This window comes from Motacilla alba, chromosome Z, assembly GCF_015832195.1.
Source record: "Motacilla alba alba isolate MOTALB_02 chromosome Z, Motacilla_alba_V1.0_pri, whole genome shotgun sequence".
Taxonomy (NCBI): Eukaryota; Metazoa; Chordata; class Aves; order Passeriformes; family Motacillidae; genus Motacilla; species Motacilla alba.
In genome coordinates, this window is record NC_052046.1 from 35,524,574 (window position 1) to 35,534,028 (window position 9,455).

At 40.5% G+C, this 9,455-nt stretch overlaps 1 long non-coding RNA gene across 1 annotated transcript; it reads right to left on the reverse strand.

Moving 5' to 3' along the window:
• Window positions 1–3,215: 3,215 nt before the first annotated feature.
• Window positions 3,216–8,070, reverse strand: LOC119696116. Its single transcript, XR_005255492.1, has 3 exons — window positions 7,539–8,070; window positions 4,628–4,730; window positions 3,216–3,457 (listed from the first exon to the last, which is right to left on the reverse strand). It is a non-coding gene; the product is annotated as an uncharacterized LOC119696116 (long non-coding RNA).
• Between the last annotated feature and the right edge of the window lie 1,385 nt (window positions 8,071–9,455).

The following is a 9,455-nucleotide window of genomic DNA, read 5'->3' on the forward strand; positions in this document are numbered from 1 at the left end:
GGAAAGGTCTCCTTGGGGCTTTGCTCTTCTCCAGAGCACAACAAACAAAAGCAAGCACAACTCTCACAGCTGCTCCTCAGAGGAGAGCTCCGCCTTCTGGTCATTTCTGTGGCCCTCTTTTGCTCTTGGCTGGTGTAATCAGGATTACCTGGTAGCAAAGGAACTGAAGTATTGCAATGCTGGCGACGGGGGCTGCAGGAACACAATGAAAGCAATCCCTGCCAAGCCGTTTTAGATTGGTCTCTGGGAAGGCGGGGCCTGTGGGGGAGCTCACTGTGAGCATCCGAGGGCAGCCAGCTTGTCCCTCCTGGCCCGCTCTTAGAGGTTTCTGCCAGCCAAACGGGGACAGCTGCGCAGGATTTGTGCCAGCCCCGTGTGCTGCCTGGCCCGGTCAAGTAGATGAGAACCGCTGTGGCTTTGCTGCCAGCTCTTGTGGCAGACAAGGAGCTGGTGACCGGGCCGCTACCTTGGCACTGCTCTTCCTGCAAGCCAGAGCTGAGCACATCTGCGCCCTGCTGCTTGTGTCCTTGCTCCTGGCTTGCTGCTGAAAGCCTGCATGTCCAGCGCTCCTGAGAACAACACGTGGCATCAATCTTTTTCTGAGCTCTTGGCAGTCTCTTGAGGAACGCCTTACGCCCCACATCTCTCTTGGACGCTCAAATAGCCCGTGTCTGTAGAAAAGAGGATCTTGACTAAGGCCGCTGACTTTCCTGAGAGGAACAAATCCTTTGGACAGCAGGCTGCAATCCCACAGTGATATCAGGACTAAAAATCCCAGCAAGTGACGAAACCTTTAGGAATGGACTGGTGCAGTTCTGGGCCCTGGTGGCCCGTGACAGCAGCATCCTGGACATGAAGGCAGATGTGCTGATGGTGCCCTCCGTGCCGTGTCTGTGTAGCTCTGGGCGCTAGAGGAATCCAACTTGACTCTATTAGGAGCTCAGCTAGGAAAATAAGCGTTCCTTTTTCCTTTCTCTCTTTTAATTCGATTGGTTTTGTTTCTTTTTCCCTCTGGGCAGCATCCATTTCTCCAGTCAGCGGAGCCTCTCTTAAGCCTCTTCTGACAGCCTGATTGCTGTCATCCCTGCAGCAAGGTAATGCAGGAAGCAAAGCAGATGACAAGGACCACTTCAGCACTTTGAGAACAGAGCCTCTGAGAGCAGGCAGGCAGAAATCCTGAGGAGAAAGGCCAGGAAACAGGCAGCCATCAGAGCAGGAAAGGAAGGTGGCCTCTCCTTTTCTCCTGCCTGCTGATGCTCCTTCTGAATTTCTGCTTAGGACAGCATTGCTGGAAGCCACAAAGTCACTACTGATGTGCGCTTCTCAGGTGGGGGGTGGCGGGAGGCATTCCCTTTAGACTCCTGACTTATCGCCAGTCATTGGAGACAAAATACTTCAGAGAAATTGATTGGCTGTGGGGCGGATGTAATGCTGGTGTTGTTTCTATGACTGTTTGTACTTCTATTATTCCTTCTCCAGATCACATGGGCTCCCGCACTCTAAATCCCCACTCTAAGGGCTTTTCAAATGAAAACAAAGGAAACGTGCAGCAAAGCAGTCGAGGAAGTGGAAGAGATGACCAGGACCGCTTCAGGATTACTTTCGGCACTGGCAGCATTGAGCTGGACTCACAATAAAAGTCCCATACCCCCTTAAGCCTGATGGAAGTTTCCCTTCCTTGTTAGCCAGGCAACAAGGCTCTACATTCCCCTCGGAATTGGCCATTCTTTCTTAAAGATGGAAAGTGCCTCCAAAGGGTGTCCTGGTGTGGCTTGGAATTGGGAACGCTCTCCTTCCTTTATCAGCTCCAACCTACACTGCCTGTGGAATGCTGCCCATTGGCCAGTTTCTGCCCAGCTGTGGACTTCTGGATGAGGAGGAGAGTGCAATTGCATTTCCAGCCTACACCCAGTGGAGAGCAGGGCAGCCTGTGAGAGACGGTCTGAAGTTCCCCTCATTTGCCTCAGGACCATCTCAAGGACAGACATCGAGACCCTGAGAAGCCTGTCCTCAATTACTGCAGCCAATTTTGGCTTTCTTTGCTCACTACTTCCCATGATCTTTCTCTCTTAAGAACTTACTCTGATTTCTTTTTTAACATCACTGTTTTGTAGACCTTATATATGGATATAAATTATGTTTTTACACAGGAAGAATTGATACCTCTTTTAGGTTCCTTAGCAGACACTTTCCACAACTAAGTTCAGATCTCCTAGGACTTATCTTTCTTTCAGAAAGAACCACAGTCTACATATTTTTAGAAGCCATCACAGTGGATGTCTTCTGATACTAGTCACAAACTGTGTTCTACAGAAACCCACAACTAAAGAATATTGGTTTCTGCGGTCTGGATTGTGCCAACTATACTACTGAGGAATCAAACCTTTTTCATGATATTAATAAACAAAGTATTTAAACCCTCTTTTCTTAATCCTTAAATTAGCAAAATTGGAAAAAGCATCTTTTCAATTGTGATTATCCTGTGAAGTATCCACTGCAGTAAACTGAGGAAAGAGACAGCAGCCAGATTTTCCAAAATAAATCTATTGATCTAAAAGGATGAGAACCTGCAAAAAAAGTAAACTGGAAAGCCAGACAAAAATTACAATGAAGTTTTTCTCCTCCAAAAAAAATAAGAAATTGCCAAATATTGAACTCATGTGTAATTTCCAGATTCATGCCTCCAATAAGCCACGAGCCTTCTTTTCCTAGGCAAGAATTTAAACCTGAAAACCAGAGATGAACACTTTTATGTGTAAATAAGAAAAAATAACACTTTCTCATTAACATCCCATAAAATTAACCAATGTCTTGTGTCGAAAATTCTAAATGAAGCACAGAGTTGTATGATTAAAACATATACCCCAATTTGCCTAGGACTGCATTTCTGAAAAGAATAGGTAGAGTCGTCTGAGTTTTATCCTCTAACTAGTAGCAATCTCTGAAGCCAGAAGTAGAATCTACTGGACTATACTAATAGATATCACATTCTTGGAAATCCTAGGGTCTGTATTGCTATGCAGACCAGCATTTTAAGAACCTTTTCCTCCTTGAGTTGAACGGAGGGGACTAGGACATCCTTGCATTTACAGACTATCCACTGATAAAAAACATTTCCTATGATGTAGATGCAAATAGTTAAGAAATAACAAACATAAGCAAACAAGGAACAACCACTGCTGGTAACTGTAAGTGCATTCATCACGCACCTTTACTCAGAATGGTTTGGTACAGCTCAGTTAAGATCAAGGAGTCTCAGGGCAGGTATACTAAGATTTAAGAGCTTACTCATGTACTTACTGTGTATTACTGGGCAACATCCAAAATACCTAATAAAGAGGTCTGCATCTAGAGCAGCACTAGAAAGAATTAGTTTTACATTAGCTTGGCTTTGCAACACATCTCTCAGTTTTATTAGCAAGAAGTCACTGAACCGATCCCTCTCATGTACTTCATCCTGTATGACAGGAAAGGAAAACAAACAAACAAAAAAAGAACATGTAAACATCACAGATCCAAGATCATAACTTTTCACAAATATTATTTTTTTGAAACTAAAACATGTAATTTGGTGGTGCATTGCTGAGGTATTAAAATGCTCAAGTTTAACTTTAAAAGGATTTTTTAAAAATACATCCAAAAGTAAAAAAAGTACTTCAAAAAGTTTTATAATGGTATCAGAGTAGACTGCACTGTAATGCACAACCCATCACAGACCTTCATTTCAGAGATCAAAAAGAGCATCTGAAATTTCTCTAATTCTTGCACTTGAATCTCATTTTCAAGATAAAGCCACAACTGCAAATCCTAACATCTTATTTCAGCAAAATTATCCTTCAAAACTGATAAGAATTTAAAAAACTGTATGATACCACATAATGATAAAAAAAGATCGATTTCTTAGATCCAATCAATCCTGCACCAAGCTTATAACTAAGGCAAATGTCTGCCTAATCATCTTTGCCTATCTTCTGTTTTGTTTTTTATTCTGAATGTATGGATCAAGAACAAGATTTGCAGGCTGAAGAATGCACAAACCATTCTTCTGCTTTTTTCCTCCTCAGTAAACAGACAGCCACCTAAACTTACCGTGGCTTTTTCTCTTTCAGCAGTGGAGAACTTGCAGTGAACATTCTGGTTCCACTGACTTATCAAACTCCACAATAGGAAGTTCACATAATCATACATGAACACAAATCATTTGCTAGAAATTAGACTACATTTTATGTTAAAACCTTGGGCAAACAAAGGGACTGCAAACTTGGTTCTGCAAAATCAAGTACATGATAACAGGAATTCTGACACACTTGTATTGAACCTTTCTGAGGCTTTTCTGCTGACAGAGGAAATTCAGAAAAATTCTGACCTCTACCCTCCACAATCACATCACAATTCCAAAATTAACTGTTGACAAAAGCCTAATATGCTTTTACAAGAAAAAATACAACACCAGAAAAATATGCATATCACAATAAAACAATCAGTAACTCTTTAAAGTTAATTTAGATACTCACTTAACAAAAACACCTTAAATGTCCATCAAATTATTACAGAAAACTAGGGATTCATCTTCCAATTAAGAAACAATACATACTGCTCCATCTCACATGAAATACAAGATCCTTACCACAATAACATGTGTCACGGTTGATAGGGTGCTGTCTCCGGCCATCAACGTGCGAAGCAGTACACCATTAGTGCAAAAGGTTACCAGTGTCTTTGGAGAAACCCTAGTGAACAATGAACAAAGATGCTTCTGGTTTTTTCACCATTTAAATGCTTCTAGCTTTCCACTGTTTACTGAAAATTAAAGATTGAAAGGCTCCTCACCAGAAGTGGAATCACAGTTCTGTCACCCAAGAGCTCACACACAGTATTTGTTCATAAACTATGCCTGTTTCCTAAGAGTTCCTAAGGTTTCTTAGTGCTAATGCTCAAAAACTTCAGTCAAGTGATCAATTAACAAGGAGAGAATAAGTTTTTTCTACATTAATAGGCCCATGAAACTGAATCTAGAAAACCTCGCCATGGAAAATGGCGAGGAATTTAATTTAATTTACTGGAAAATTCAGTGTGGACTGCCTTGAAAAAACAGATTACAATTCTTCCAAATACCCTCAGATATAGTCTTTGTCTACATGTAGTAGGCTGACCTTGGCTGAATGCCAGGCACCCACCCCAGCTGCTCCATCCCTCTCCTCCTCAGCTAGACAGGGAGAAGGAATTCAACAAAAGGCTCAAGGGTCAAGGTAAGGACAGGGAGAGATCACTCACCAGTTACCGTCATGGGCAAAACAGACTTGACTTGCACAAGTTGGTTTAGTGTATTACCAATTAAATCCAAGTAGGATAACAAGAAATAGAATAAAATGTTACAAAATCTCCCCCCAACCCCGCTCTTCTTCCCAGATTTAACTTCCAATTTTCTCTAATTCCTACCCCTCAGTGCACAGGGGGACGTGGAATAGAGGCTGTGGTCAATTCACACCTGCTGCTCCTTCCTCCTCACAGTGGGGATTTCTCACACTCTTCACAAACTGCTCCAGTGTAGGTCCCTCCCATGTGGTGCAGTCCTTCAGGAACAGACTGCTCCAGCACAGGACCCACATGGGTTTACAAGTCCACCAGCAAAACCGCTCCAGTGAAAACTCCAGTCTCTGTGGGGCCATACGTCCCGTCAGGAGCCTGCTCCAGAACAGGCTTCCTACAGGGTCACAACCTCCTTTGGGCAACCACCTGCTCTAGTATTAGGGTCCTCCACAGGCTGCAGGTGGACTGCTCCACTGTGGACTTCCATGGGCTGCGGAGGAACATCCTCTCACACTATAGTCTTCACTACAGGCTGCACGGGAATCTCTGCTTTGGCACCTGGAGCACCTCGTGCCACTCCTTTGGCACTGACCTCGCTGTCTGCAAAACTACTCCTCTCAAATATTTGCAATCCTCTCTTTGTACTGCTGCTCAGATTTTCTTCTCCAATACATTGCTCCGGAGTCATGCTCACTGTTGCTGATGGGCTCAGCCTTGGCTAGAGGTGGGGCTCTCTTACAGCCAACTGCCAGAGGCTTTATTAGACATATGGGAAGCTTCTTCTCACAAAAAACACCCCCCTCACTACCAAAACTTTGCCATACAAACCCAATACGCTATATTTGACTGAATCTCAAAGAAATAAGCTGAACCTTTTCAAATGCTTTGATTTTTCAAGAATCTAAAATTCTTTATAAGTACCCACTACGTGTGGCAGTGCTAGTTGTGCAAGTAAAAACAGCAATTACTTCCTCCAACACTGACACTTTAAGTACTGAAAACTTCCACAAAAAACTGTAGAGTACTAAACAAAGGAACACACATATATATGTCTCTATTTCAAGTATGGAATTCTTTTTTCACTTCAAAAATACTCTTATATGTTGAATTCACAGAACACATACCAGATGGAAGTGCTTTACTTTTCTGATCTCTCTTTTTCATCAGCCTTCTATGAATCACCCCTACTGTCTAATAGACACTAAAATATAAAAAAACAGATTTCTGTGTTACTGCAAACACTTCCATCCAACACTTTTTGGCAAGACAGAAACAGTGCCATCTCTCCCCTCTGCTCTTTCTCAAGTGAACTCTTTGATTCTTCTGCACTGCTTCCAGTAATTCTTCCATCTGACCTATACTTTGTTTTTCTTCATTCAGCATAATTCTTCCACACAATAATCATCCACCTTACTTGCAATTCATCTTTACTTGCTCTTCTAATCTTCTAATGCTCTTCTTCTAGCTTTGTGACCTTCGGTATGCATAACAAAATTCTTCACTTGGCTTTGCTGTTCAAGTGCATTCATTTTCATTAGAAATGTCCTATCTTCATCCATATAAGCAACATAACCAGCCATACCTTTTGCCATCTTCCTCTCATTTGTATCCCAGCTGCTTCCCATTCCTGAAAATCCCACTATTTACACAAGTCAAAGATTTTAGAAACCACACACAATCTTCAGACTTTCATCCATCCCTGCCGTGTTTTAGGAGCAAATTCCTCAGGTCATCTAGAATTTTTGCTTTTGCTTTAAACACAAAAGATGAAACAGAGTAAATTTAACCCAAAGGAGATGGTTAAACCGCAGCATCATTGCTCACTTTACAATTTTGTTTTCCCTCTTCTGTGCCCTATAAACCGTTCCCACATAGCTTTTGTCACAGCATGCTGGTCTTCCTAGCTATTTTCAAATCTTGCAGAACTTTTGGATTTATCAATGTTAAAAGTAGAGAGGACAAGGATATCCACACACGTACTCCCTAGAAGAAATCAAGAGAAAGCACTTGCAGTTCAGTTCTATAGAACAGCTCACTGCATGAAACTGCATAATACAGGACAAAACCCATCCTTTTCAACTCTTATTCATTACCCAAAATAACACATCCTACTTATCCTACACAGTGATATTTTACTGGGCTGCAACCCAAATACACTGTAGTTTAAATAACCAAGACATAAAACACCAATACCAGATCAACTGACTTTAAAAACATGTCATCAGTACCTGCTTTCTAATCGGATCTGATAACCAACTGTCTGGCCAATCTTTTCTCCTCTTTCTGCTGCCACTCTTTCAGCCACAGCAAGTGCTGCCAAACGTCTTGGCTGAGTGCAAAATATACGGCAGGGAGTTCCATTTTTGTGACAGTCATCAAGAATAAACTGGGGGATCTGCAAAGAAGTGGTTTAAATGTACTTTTTAGTTTAATAGACTCATAACTTTTTTATCACAATGAAACCATTTAACCACACCTCAGTATCATACACCTTGCAAAATTACTCACAATAGGATTAGCATTGCAAATGTACCTGAAGTGGCAAAAAAGGCCACAAAAATCAATTTCGTCTATTAAGTTTCATCTCTTTCAAACAAAACACAACAACAATAACAACAACAACAACAAAAACCCACCAACCAACCAAAAGCTGAAGCTTCTCTCCCCCACTTCAGGTAAATCTATGTAAAAAACCCTGTAGACCATCTCTCATTGTAACACAATAATACTCCAGACACTAGAAACTAGCTTTGGAAGGAAAAGGGTATACAAAACTGTAGCTACTTTCCCTTCAATATTCTACAATTATTTTAAAGAATAACTGATATTCATCAGATAATTGTGCAGAATATTTTATGCTTTAAATATGTATCTGCTGATTTAGTACTGCAAAAGCAAAAACGTTAACTGGAACACTAAACCTTGAACCACATAGGAAAACAAAATCCTTAGAACTAGAATAAAAAAATTCCTTATTACAGAAATATTGCAGATTTGGCATCAGCTTGGTATAAATATTGTTAGGTTTTTTTATTTCACTAAAACGTACTTGAGTAGTTTTTCCTGATCCAGTCTCTCCTACAATCAAAACAACTTTATGGTCCTTTATTATTTTAACAATTTCTTCCTGTTTTTCAGAAACTGGTAGTGAGTGCCTGAAGGAATCAAGCTCTGATTCCCCTCTCCTCACAGGAACCTGGGGGATACCATCACTAAGTCATCCACTTGTCTTCATTTCTTTGTTTTCTGTGAAAAGAAGTCAATAAGTTATAAAGGAAGGTCACTAAAACACTTTAAAATTGTACTTAAAAATGAAGACTTCTGATTTTATTAGCATCCCTGTTGATAAAGTGAGAAACCCATGACACATTTAAAAGTCATTTTAACGGTAACACATCTTGTTAAGGTGCTTAAAATAAACAGTTAAAGGATTTTTTACTTTCATAGAAATTATAAACTGAATTATCACAGTACGTTGCTTAAGTTAAAAAAAGGCATGAAAAGCTTAAAGATAAATAGAAACTAAATCTGAGAAAAAAAAGCCTTGGCATTTGTATCTGTTTACACATTCCCATCTCAAGAGCTTGCCTGCATAAATCCACCAGATAGTTAAACACTTCAGCTATTCCAAACTGACAAGTGCGTTTTTCAACAAAAAGACAAGTTTACTGTGATTAAGATGGCTTCTTTCACATCCTTACTTGTCTTTTAAGACTCCTTTCAGTCAGTCTTACATAACCTCATAGCCTAGTCCATAAGATTTGTCTTAACAGGTACTAATTGAAACATGATGTATTGAGAGCCCTGGAGCCACACAGCAGTGTGATGTATCAGAAAGCAATGCTTAAGTAGCTAAAAAACCTGCAGTCTTCTGAGGAGGCTACTTCAATGTCAGTACGTTAAATGCTACTCTGTAATTCCTTAAGACTTATTTTCCAGAAGAATGAGAAGCTCGCTGTCAATGAAATTTTAATGAAATTATATAGGCATAATGCAATTACTTAATGCAATTAACAGATTCACGTCTTAAATTCCAAACACTGTTTTGCCAAGGCAGACACAGACTAACACATTAAAAGAGCCAAAGACCATTCTGGAGATGTAAAGAAAGATAAATTTTACACTATTCATTAATTTATACCCTA